Source organism: Parus major, chromosome 13 (genome assembly GCF_001522545.3).
Source record: "Parus major isolate Abel chromosome 13, Parus_major1.1, whole genome shotgun sequence".
Classification (NCBI taxonomy): Eukaryota; Metazoa; Chordata; class Aves; order Passeriformes; family Paridae; genus Parus; species Parus major.
This window is the reverse complement of record NC_031782.1, coordinates 2,828,666-2,838,913: the sequence shown is the minus strand read 5'-3', so window position 1 is coordinate 2,838,913 and position 10,248 is coordinate 2,828,666.

The following is a 10,248-nucleotide window of genomic DNA, read 5'->3' as shown; positions in this document are numbered from 1 at the left end:
GCATCCCGAGCTCCCCTGACTGCAGTGGATGAGCACCAATTTTTTTTTGCAAACTCGAGGCCATGTTTTGCTTTCCTTTCACATTTCAATAATTGAATTATTAAGGATAACCTTTTTCAGAAATAAATTGATGATGAGCTGCCACTTAAAGCTCCTGATGTGGAAGTTCAGGTCCATTGACAGGGACAGGAGAAGCCCAATGGGACTCACATTAGCACCAGAACTGGCACAAAAACAAAGCTCGTTTTGGACCCCACTTCAATCATTTCCACTTGGAACTCCCCCAAAGGCAATAAAGCAAATACATTAATATGATTAACGTGAACCAATCCAAGCAAATGGTTTATGTATCCATCTTGGCACAGCTTTTGACAAGTGTAGGAGGTAAATCAGAATAAATTTACTTCGGTGAACGGGTGTGAAGTGTGCAAGTTTCCTAGTGCTGGGTTTGCATCTGACTGAAGTGGGGAAAATGCACTAGATAATTGTAAACTGGGAGAAGGTCCTGGTGGTGTGGAGGGAAAAGGTGATTTTTACTCACTTTATCCACAAGAAATACTCTTCATTTATTCACTTAGCACCGTTTGACCTTGGAAGTGCCTCGTAAAACAAACCCATAAAGAGACAAAAATTGCTCACATGAAATTAAATTACTTATCATTAGTAGCCACTGATTCTTCTAGATTAGGACTAAACTGTGATTTCTTACCTCAAAACCGCTTTTCATCTCCAGACATCAAAGTCTGCAGTACTTTTGAATAAGTGCTGGTGGGGCTTTTGAAAAGGGGAGGCAGACACAGCACAGGAAAGAGGAGCTGCTTGTTTCTCTCAGGGTTATCTTCTAAGATACACAAAGAGCCACCACTTGAACTCATCTGACTCGACTCCAGCCCTGCACTTCATTCCTTACAACTGTTTTCCCCCTTTCCAAATAGAGGGGAGACTGGGAAGAGGAAAAATGACGTTATTTCCTATTCACTCCACTTATTTTTCCTCATATCTCTCTCCCTCTCTGCTTTTATGGGGCAGACCCCACAATATGATGGGTGACTCTGGCTGCTTAATTTGCTCCTTTTCTCATTTCTTTCAGTTTTCACCTGAAAATCCAACACTATTTGCCATCTGAGAAGTCCCAGAAATTTTCTAGACAAAACTGTTTGTCTGGGATTTCACAGTTAACTTTGGAAGGTCTGAAGTGGATAAGCTTTTCAACTCGCAGAAATTTGACTCCACTATTTGTAATACCAAATTTTTTGAAGTTTCTCAGCCTTTAAGTAGCTTTGAAATGAATAAGGGCTTGCACTGCAGCTCTGGAAGGTGTCTTTTATTCAATTAGAGTAGGTACCATGTTAACATTCTTCAATGTTGTTATAATTCCTCTTTTTTTTCTTTTTTTTTTTTTTTCCCAGTGGGAATTAACTTGTCAACTGTGAAGAAGCTTCAAATTTGTCCATAAATCATTTTGCTGCAGGCTAAAATTTGACAGGCTGTAGGTAAACACTTCTTCTCTGGTAAAAAAAAAATAAGACCAATATATTATTATTATTTTTGCCCTTTTAGAACAGAGTCTCTGATGTCTCCAGTTTATGACTAAAGCAAATTTTCTCCAAATTACACTGTGCTGTGTTGTTACATTGTCAAGGTAAGTGATCACCACGAGGCTGAGAACTGCAGCCAGACCTGTGGTGGGACCAGCAGAAATTTAGCAAAGGAATAATTTTCAACCCAGATTTCTGCTTTGTGCTTGTGTTGAGCTGTCTCTTCTTGTCACCTCGGTGTGGGTGAGACTTTCAGGATTAGGAGCAGGTCTCGAAACCCCTCCCCACATCAGTGAGCTCTGTTCCTGCTGGATCCACCCTGGAGAAGCTGCCCAACAATTCCAGGCTGGATTTCGAGGACGCCTCGCTGTGCCAGCGATGGTGATTTGCTGTTGAGGTTGGAAATTTTTGACAGGTGACTCATCCCTGTTCCAGCAACGTGTCCCATTTGATCCTGCACTCCTAGAGGGTTTTTAGCAAGCAATTAGGAGGTGGATGTGAAAATAATTTGTACGTTTGTCTGTTTGTTGTTTGTCTCCAGCTCTTCTAGAATCAGTTGCCTCCCTCCCTTCCGCTGGAGCAGTGGGGCTGGGACCCCTCTGGGCTGGAGCTGGGGATGTCTGAGCTGGGATCTCTGTTCTGGTGTACAAAATGTGCCCTGGGAAGATGGGAGAGGGTTTGTTCTGAGCTGTCGTGCTGCTACTTGTCCTCTCCCCCAACGAAAAGGCTCCTCCAGCAGCAATTACAGCATGGCTGCAAACAGGCTGGAAAGAGACATGATGTAAAAATTCAATTACTTCAAGCATTTCTGGGCTAACACTTGGCTTTATATAAACTCAGAGACAATCCTATAAGGCACTCAGGGCAGATTATAGGTTTGGGCAAAGCTAGAAAATTGCTGCCATTATATTGTTATTATTAACACCTTGTAATTAGCCCTAAGGAATCCTGAAGTTCTCTCTCCTGATTTGCCTTTAATGAAGGAAAATTGCTACCTTTGCAAGTTGGATGGCGCCCGCTCTGATTAGCCTTAAGTATATAGGACTATTATTTTGAAAATGTTTGTTGTCATGTGAATATTAGTGTTGCGTGGAAAGCGGGCAGGAGAGGGGGGATCTTTTGTTTTTTGGCTCTGGGGAGCCCCATGGTCACTTTAGGGATGGTTGTCCCCTCCAAAATGAAGGCTGGAAGCCTCATCAGGGCATCAAGAGCACAAGGGAATGAATTCAGGAGGCCCCTGTGGCAAGGGCTGCCAGCTGCCCTACCTGCTGATTGCATGGGCTGATGGAGTAATTGTTGCATGGAGATAGTTTTATGATTGCTTTGAGAGGCTGAATGAGATCATGCATGAGTTAGCACACTAAGTGCAATAAAAATGATTTTATTTGCATGTCCCAGAGCCTTTCCTGATTCCTTTACTGCTTTCACAGGCAACGTCTTCCCAGTGAAATCAAGCCAACATTAATAAAACATCCCTTCCATGCATCTCCACTCCTCTCCTCCCACATACTCTATGCTTTCATTACCATCTCTGGGAAAAAACTAACATTAAAGAAAATTCATCTGATCTTATCTGTAATTAATTTGTATTTTGATAATATAGAAGAAGAATTTTTGCATGTAATGACTTACCTGTTCATTATTTCTCTCCTTTGAACTCCTGTGACCGCTTAATAACTCATGCCAAAGCAGAACTGATTATGACATTTTCCCCACCCACCATCCAGGAAGGTTGAAGGTGTTGCCTCTCATACTTAGACAAATTGCTCCAAATAATGACTTTGTGCAAAATTAGTCATACATAATTGAGAAATTCTATAGATGAATAGGAAAGTAACTCGAGATGAAGTTATCATTTTAATGTTTTTTAAGTTAACGTGAGATTTGCCGCGCTGGTTCAGGCCAGCAGTCCACCCAGAACATCCTTTTGTGGGACTGGGATGGCAGCCCACTCCTGCTGGGGGCAAGGAAAGCTCCTTGTGGCACCAGGGAGGGGGGAAAAAGGCCTGGGGGGGTCCCCTGGATGGCACCGAGGACCTTGGTGTAACAGCAGGAGCATCCCAGGGATTCTCCCCCTGGCTGCTCTTGGCTCTCAGGCACTGTCCCTGCTCTGCTTGTGACAGCCTGGTGGCACTGAGGGACTCCACAGCCAGTGGTCATTTCTCACATAATTTGTGTTCATGTATAATGGGGATGTGGTACAAAGTTTCCACCCAACGCATTGAGACACTCTCAGCACCAATCAAAATTCATTCTTTGGCTTAAAAATAATCCCTGAGCTCCCTGGACACATAGAAATGATGGCTTCAAACTCCCCTTTGCCATATATTTGTTTTTTATTTTAGAAATTCCTGTCCTTTCTCATCCCTGGGAGAAATTCAACCTCCTTTGTGCAACTGTCAGATCCAATCAGCAGGTCTGTTATGAAAGATAGATCACATTTCCTGATAAAAGTATCATGGGCAGCACCAGAGAAATCAAATCTTAGAGAAAAAAGAATCAGGTCCCAGTCCTCCCATAAGAAGTGCAAACAAAACCTACAATATTCCATCAAAGGGGAGACACAGCTTCCTCTTTCCCCAGGGAAATGCCACATTACACCATGAAAGCTCTGCCTTTCCAACTGCTCAGGCCTGAACAGCAAGACAAGTGCTCAGTGATCATAAAATTATCCAGTGCCTCTCTTCAAGAGCTGCAGGAAAAAGGAGGAAAATTAAATCAAAGTCTCGGCAATGTAAATAGGATTATTTATAGCTTTTCTGTGCTAAAGGAGGAGAACTATAAAGTCTAGGAGGAGGTTTGGGTTCCTCACACAGGGGTGAAGCTCAGGGTTTCTGCTCCAGCCCTTGTAAAGCCATGGGTCAGTGGAACAGGTCAACATCTGAAGGTGTTCAGGTTTCAGGAGTCTGGCTCTGGCTCTCCCCTTCACCTTGCACTGCTGGGATTATCAGAATGTGGCCTGGAGTTTGCCACATTTCAAACCCAAACACACTCACTCCTTTTTCATTACATTTATGACTCACTCTGTGCTTCGACTTCATTCATCAAAGGCCAATATATTAAACAAAGCAGTTCTTTTAGCCTAATTTACATCTATTTTGTATTATCAGGGTTGCTGCCTCTCTCCTCTCGCTTGCTCAGATTATTGAACACTGCCTGTACCACAGAATGACCCATCTTTGGTGCATTGAGGCAGGAAAACCGGGAAATTGAAGGAAAACCATGTTTAAAACTGCAAAAGTTTGTGTTCAATGTATGGTTTGTGGGATGTTAGCCCAAGCCCTGCTGCGAATGGAAAGCATCAGAGAGATTTTATTGAACTATCTGTGTTTATTGCAGTGTAACATTTAAAAGGTGCCTGCTTGCTGCCCACAGTGCCTTTGGTTTTATTTAATTAGAAGGAGATAATGAAGATCAAAATATCATCTCCCCACCTGCCAATCTCTAATCCCAGCAGGGCTGCCCTCAGCAGCTTTTTAAACAAATGCTTCACCATCAGGTATTATCCTTACACCTCCTCAGGCTGATTTAACAGTCTGCACACAGAGAATGGAACCAAGGTGCACCATAAATCAAACCAGCACAAAACAGAGGACATAGGAGCTTTTAATTCTTTGTCTCCATGGAATGCTTTTTAACTTAGGATGAGGGAAGCCAGGAGCAAGGCCAAGTCTGTGGTTAAAACCTTCAATAAACAACCCAGGCCTTCTAATGTTATTCAGATTTCTGGCCGGCCTGTATCAGGAATGGCCTGCATTGCCCATGTGCAGCCTGGTGGAGGGAAGAGAAGGGCATGGGCAGGGGATTTGAGGAGAAAATCCTTCAAATCTTCTTCACTGAAGCACCTCCTCACCACATTTTCCCACTTTATTCCCCCTGTGGCTGCCAGGAGGGAGCGGATTCATCCGGCTGAGAGGGTGGGTGGCCAGGCCCGAGAGGAATCAGAGATTCATCGCACCGCTGTTCAATTAGGCGTGTTCTCTGGGAAAATCAGTGCCTCTGATGCAATTTGCTGTACAAGTTCTGCTTCCCCGAGCAGAAATTCTCCCTTTCTACAATCTGAGCTGAGCAGAAGCTCTCCTTTTCCACAATTTGAGCTGTCTGTGGGAAGGGTGATGCTGTGGTGAAGCAACACTTCCAGAGGTGTCAGTGGGTGTTCCAGTGGGGATCCAGAACTCTTTACAACCTCTTGGAACTCATGCTGGGGAACCTGGAATCATCCCTGGCATTTGTAAGAAGCTCCTTCTTTGCAGCAGCTCCACAGCTCCCTGATGTGCAGCAATTTGGATGTCTGGAATTAACAGAGTCCAGTCATGAATGGTTGTCCCACTTGCCTACAAAGCCAAGGAGGATTTTAGGCCTCAGTTTTCACCATCAGCACAGGCAAAGGTGGGATTAAATGTTCTGCTAGAAAGGCAGAAAGGTCCTGTCCTGCTGCACAGCAGCACTGAATCACGTGCTAAAATAAATTCCATCACATCAATGGCACCAGCGACACATCTCTCTCCCACTAAAATCAAAGGATTATCTTAAAATCTGTCACAATGAGACCTCTGCAGACTGAAATCCTCTCAGTGCACAGGCAGTCAAGACATCTCAGATGATTTTCCTACCATTTAGGCACCAACTCGACCCTCAAGAGCCATGTCAGAGGGTGAAGGAATGAAATCTGGACCCTGCTGTTCTGTGAGGTGGGACAGGGACAAGAGAGAAGAGAGGGCCACACAATTATGTAAATTCTTTCCTCTGTGGATGGGTAAAGTACAAGAGGTCAAATTGATGCAATTGTGATGATATTTGGCCCCTTGTCTTCTCTGAAGACCCAGCCCCGGAGTGAATTATCTCTTTGGGATCGTTTCTGGGTCTTGAAAAAAGAATGGCATGGATGGCAACTGTTCTTCGGTGTTGGCAGCTATAAAATTTGATTGAAATGATCAAAGCCAAGCCAATAAAAGGCCAGCAAAGACTAACTGGCTGCTTTTAGAGAAAACTCTAAGACATTCTGTAAATTTAAAAAGGCCGCCTGTAGAACACAAAGGGTCTCTGTGTTCGTTTTCTCTCCCACTTGCTGCTGCAATTTGCTCGTTTCCAGTCTCAGGGATGGACATGCAGCCCCAGTGACAGAACAGTGGTTTCAGTGTGGTGCTTTCAGTGACACAAAAGCAGCTCTGGGTGCTCAGCATGAGCCCTCAGTGACAGGAGCTCCCTCAGCCCCTTCCAGCTCCGTGACTCAGCTGCACAGATCAAGATGGAGTGGAAAAAAAAAAACCTGAACACACACAGAAAAAAAAAAAATCCCACAAAAGGCTTCTATAAAAATTTACAACAATTATTTTGCAATGACTGGAAGCTCCCAGGGGTGCTCTAATTGTCACCCCCTGGTGCCGGGTGTGGAGTGGGGTGACCTTTATATGAGGTGCTGTGATCTCTGCAAGCACAGGGGGAAAAACTGCGAACAAAGCAACTGCTCAGACTTCTGAGGCTTCTCCTTTTCTAACTGACAATGACCTCATCTATTTACATGAGGTGAGGAGAGACTTTGTGTGCTCTAAGTACAGGTGCTGCTCAGTTCTTTGGCATCACCTTCTTTTTACAGCTTCTGCATCCTTTAATCCTGGCTGGGCTCAGTCCCTGCCTCTGTGGCTGTCTGCTGGAGGGCACTGGTTCCCTGCATCCATCCTGCATGGAAAACATCTCTTTGGAGGGACTCCCCTCATTTCCATCAGCAATTGGAGGATGGCCACGGTGTCCTGATGAGTATCTGTGCTCCAAAGTTCCTCCCCAATGACAGCTATTAAGGACTGAGCTTTGTACTTCCTGGAGTACAGCAGTCATTAAAAGCTAACATAATGAGCTGCATCCCAAATTAGACCGTGCTCCTAATTGGAGATTTGGAGAAATATGGCCAAAGTACCTTGTAAAATAATTAGCTTTGAATTCTGTATTCCGTAGAGTGGGAGTTCTTCCAGCCATGCTCATCACCATCACTCAGAACTCCAAGGCATCCGTGATGTTTTTGATGCCATCTGGAAAAACCCAAACCAAGAAGAAGGAGAGAAAGGGTCAAGGTTTTTCTTTATGCAGGTAGGAAGGCAATGCAGAGCATCAGTACTAAGGAAGGGAATCCTGCTGGGCAAATTATTTGTGGCTATTTATTGGGAAAAGTTTTCTTTTCTTATTTGCTTGTTGTCTTTTTTTCCCCCTGAATTATTCAGGACCCTTTTTTCACTACTTTTTAAAACAAATTTGTGCATTGTTTGATGATTAGAAACACATGCTCCCAGCAAATGTCATCCTGGATCAATCAGAAGCCCAGCAGACCCAGGGGGTGGGATTTCAGAAGTGCCTAAGTGAGCTAAAACACAAATCCCAGAGAATTTCCACCATACAAAACTCACTCCAAACCCTTATTAGTCAGAAGTTCACATAAACCCTGAAGAATGTTAGGTTTATAGCTCTTTGAAAGGTTTTATTTATTTTTTTTAACCTTGATTATTATACCTGGCTATTCTTGTTCCTGGTACAAATATCTGATACCTTTGGAATCCTCCAAAACTTCTGGCCTCAGGAAGACCTTGAGCCAAAGAGTTCCCTTGGGTTAAAGGTGCATTTGCTTTATGGATCCTGGTGGGATTTCACCTTTAGGGCCAGATGAATGTGATGGACAAGAAGATTTCAAGGAAATGGGTGCAGCTGGGCAGTCTGGACTCAGGCAGGGATGGAAAAAGAGGATTAAAGACACGAATGGCACAATGTCAATGTTTAAATTCCCTCTGAAGGCATCTTTGTCTCCCTCTTGGCTATGAAGGGAAGCCAGGAGCAGCTGGGCTCCTGATTTAAGAGTCTAAATTTAGGTAAGAGAATTCAAGTGAAGAATTCTCTTGTGCCTTCAGAGCCCCTGAAGTATCAGGGCAGCGTTCTCTGCCTTCAGGTAGAGGAATGAATAAATCAGAAGCAGCTCTACAGAGCTTTGCAAGCCTGGTGGGATTCCTCAAAAAACAAACCAAGGTTCCCTCCCTGGCTCCTGCTGTCCCTCCAGAGGTTCTCCAGGAAAAACCTCTTCCCCTCATCTTTTGCCACCATCCTGCCATAGCCCAGTGTTCACCTTTAGAGATTTTATTCCTCTTAAAAAACCCCCAAACTGCTACTTTCCCTTGCTGAGATTAAAGCTGAACCTGACTGACATGAGGATTAGAAGCAGAGGTTAAACCCATGTCAGACTGAAGATAAAGATGCAAAAGGAACAAATGACTTGACCAAACTTCCTTCTTTCAAGTCTTCCTCGGCAGCAATTAAGCTGAACTGTTCATTTAGCATGAGCTGAGGAGCTCCTGCAGTTCAAATGAGATGTAAAGAAGAGGTTTTCCCCTGCTGGCAACTAAAAAACCAGGAAAATGATTATTCTTTTTTTTTGACCATTTAACTGTGCTTTGCCTTGCACCAGGCTCTTTTTTTGTTTTGTTTTGGCATTGGAAGTCCTTGTGATTTAAGCAACTGGCCTCAAGGTAAGAAAACCAATTTATAACAGAGAGAAAGAAAAGTTTTGAATATACAAACCCTCTTTCATTCCTCATTTTCCCTAATGTTCCTAATCCAAATAATTATACATTTTATATTTGAAGTTTTCCCCCTAACCCAATGGCCAAAAAGGAAAAACAAAACCAAAATACTTGACTAAGAAAATAAGAGATGTAAAACAATTTAGGCTGAAAACAGAAAGAAATAGAATGTCTGACTTGGGAACAATGGATCAAAGATAAGTAAATAATGCACAGAACTCCCCTAAGCTCCAGCAGCAGTGAAAATAACCTTGAAAACAAATGAAACTGGAATATACAAGGTGAAAGTTTCCTCTAGGGTTGGGGAGGGTTGAGTTTTGACTCCAGTTGGCAGGAGAAGAACCTTGCCTAGTGAGGTGTTTTTTGAGGTCAGGGCTCTCAGATTTGGTGTTTGGAGAAAGAAGATCCAGTAAAAGGGAAGGATGGGAGACCTCAAGGAATATGGCAATTTTTCCTATGTTTGAAGTCTCTGACTGCTGGCAGCATCCTTTTAAGTTGAGCTGACACTGAAAACATGTTGAGATTTGACCATCATTAGCCCTAAAAAAGGATCCCTTTGGCTGTGTGTTAAAGCTTTGATACGGTATCTGATTGGAGAGGAGAGGAGATTTCTCCTGAGCTGCCCTTCCTCAGCCCTGCACCCCCAGAAAGCTCAGAGCAAAGGTGAAATTGTCCCCCTGGATTCATCCCTGCCTCATCCCAGCTCAGTCTGGGGGCTCCCATTCCTATTCCTGGGCAGAGAGGGGCAGCTGCTCCAGGTTGTTGTGTTTGGCTTTGTGTGAGTCAGAGCTACAGCCAAGGGCTAATAGTCTTCACAAGAAAGAACTTTTTACTTCGAGGAGCCACCCCCCGGCCCTGCCATCCTGACCAAACAGAATTTCAGCTCTGCAAACAACTTAATGAAGCTCGAAACCATCCCTGCCCTCTGCTGATGTGAATTCCCCTTTTCTTTCTCATCTCTCTCCTGTATGCTGTAAAATCCACATTTCCCAAACAACAGAGAGTTCTGCTCCTGCACCTACCTTCCCACTGGTTCTGTGGAGTGATTCTGTCTCCATCCATCCATCCATCCATCCATCCATCATCCATCATCCATCATCCATCATCCATCATCCATCCATCATCCATCATCCATCCATCATCCATCCATC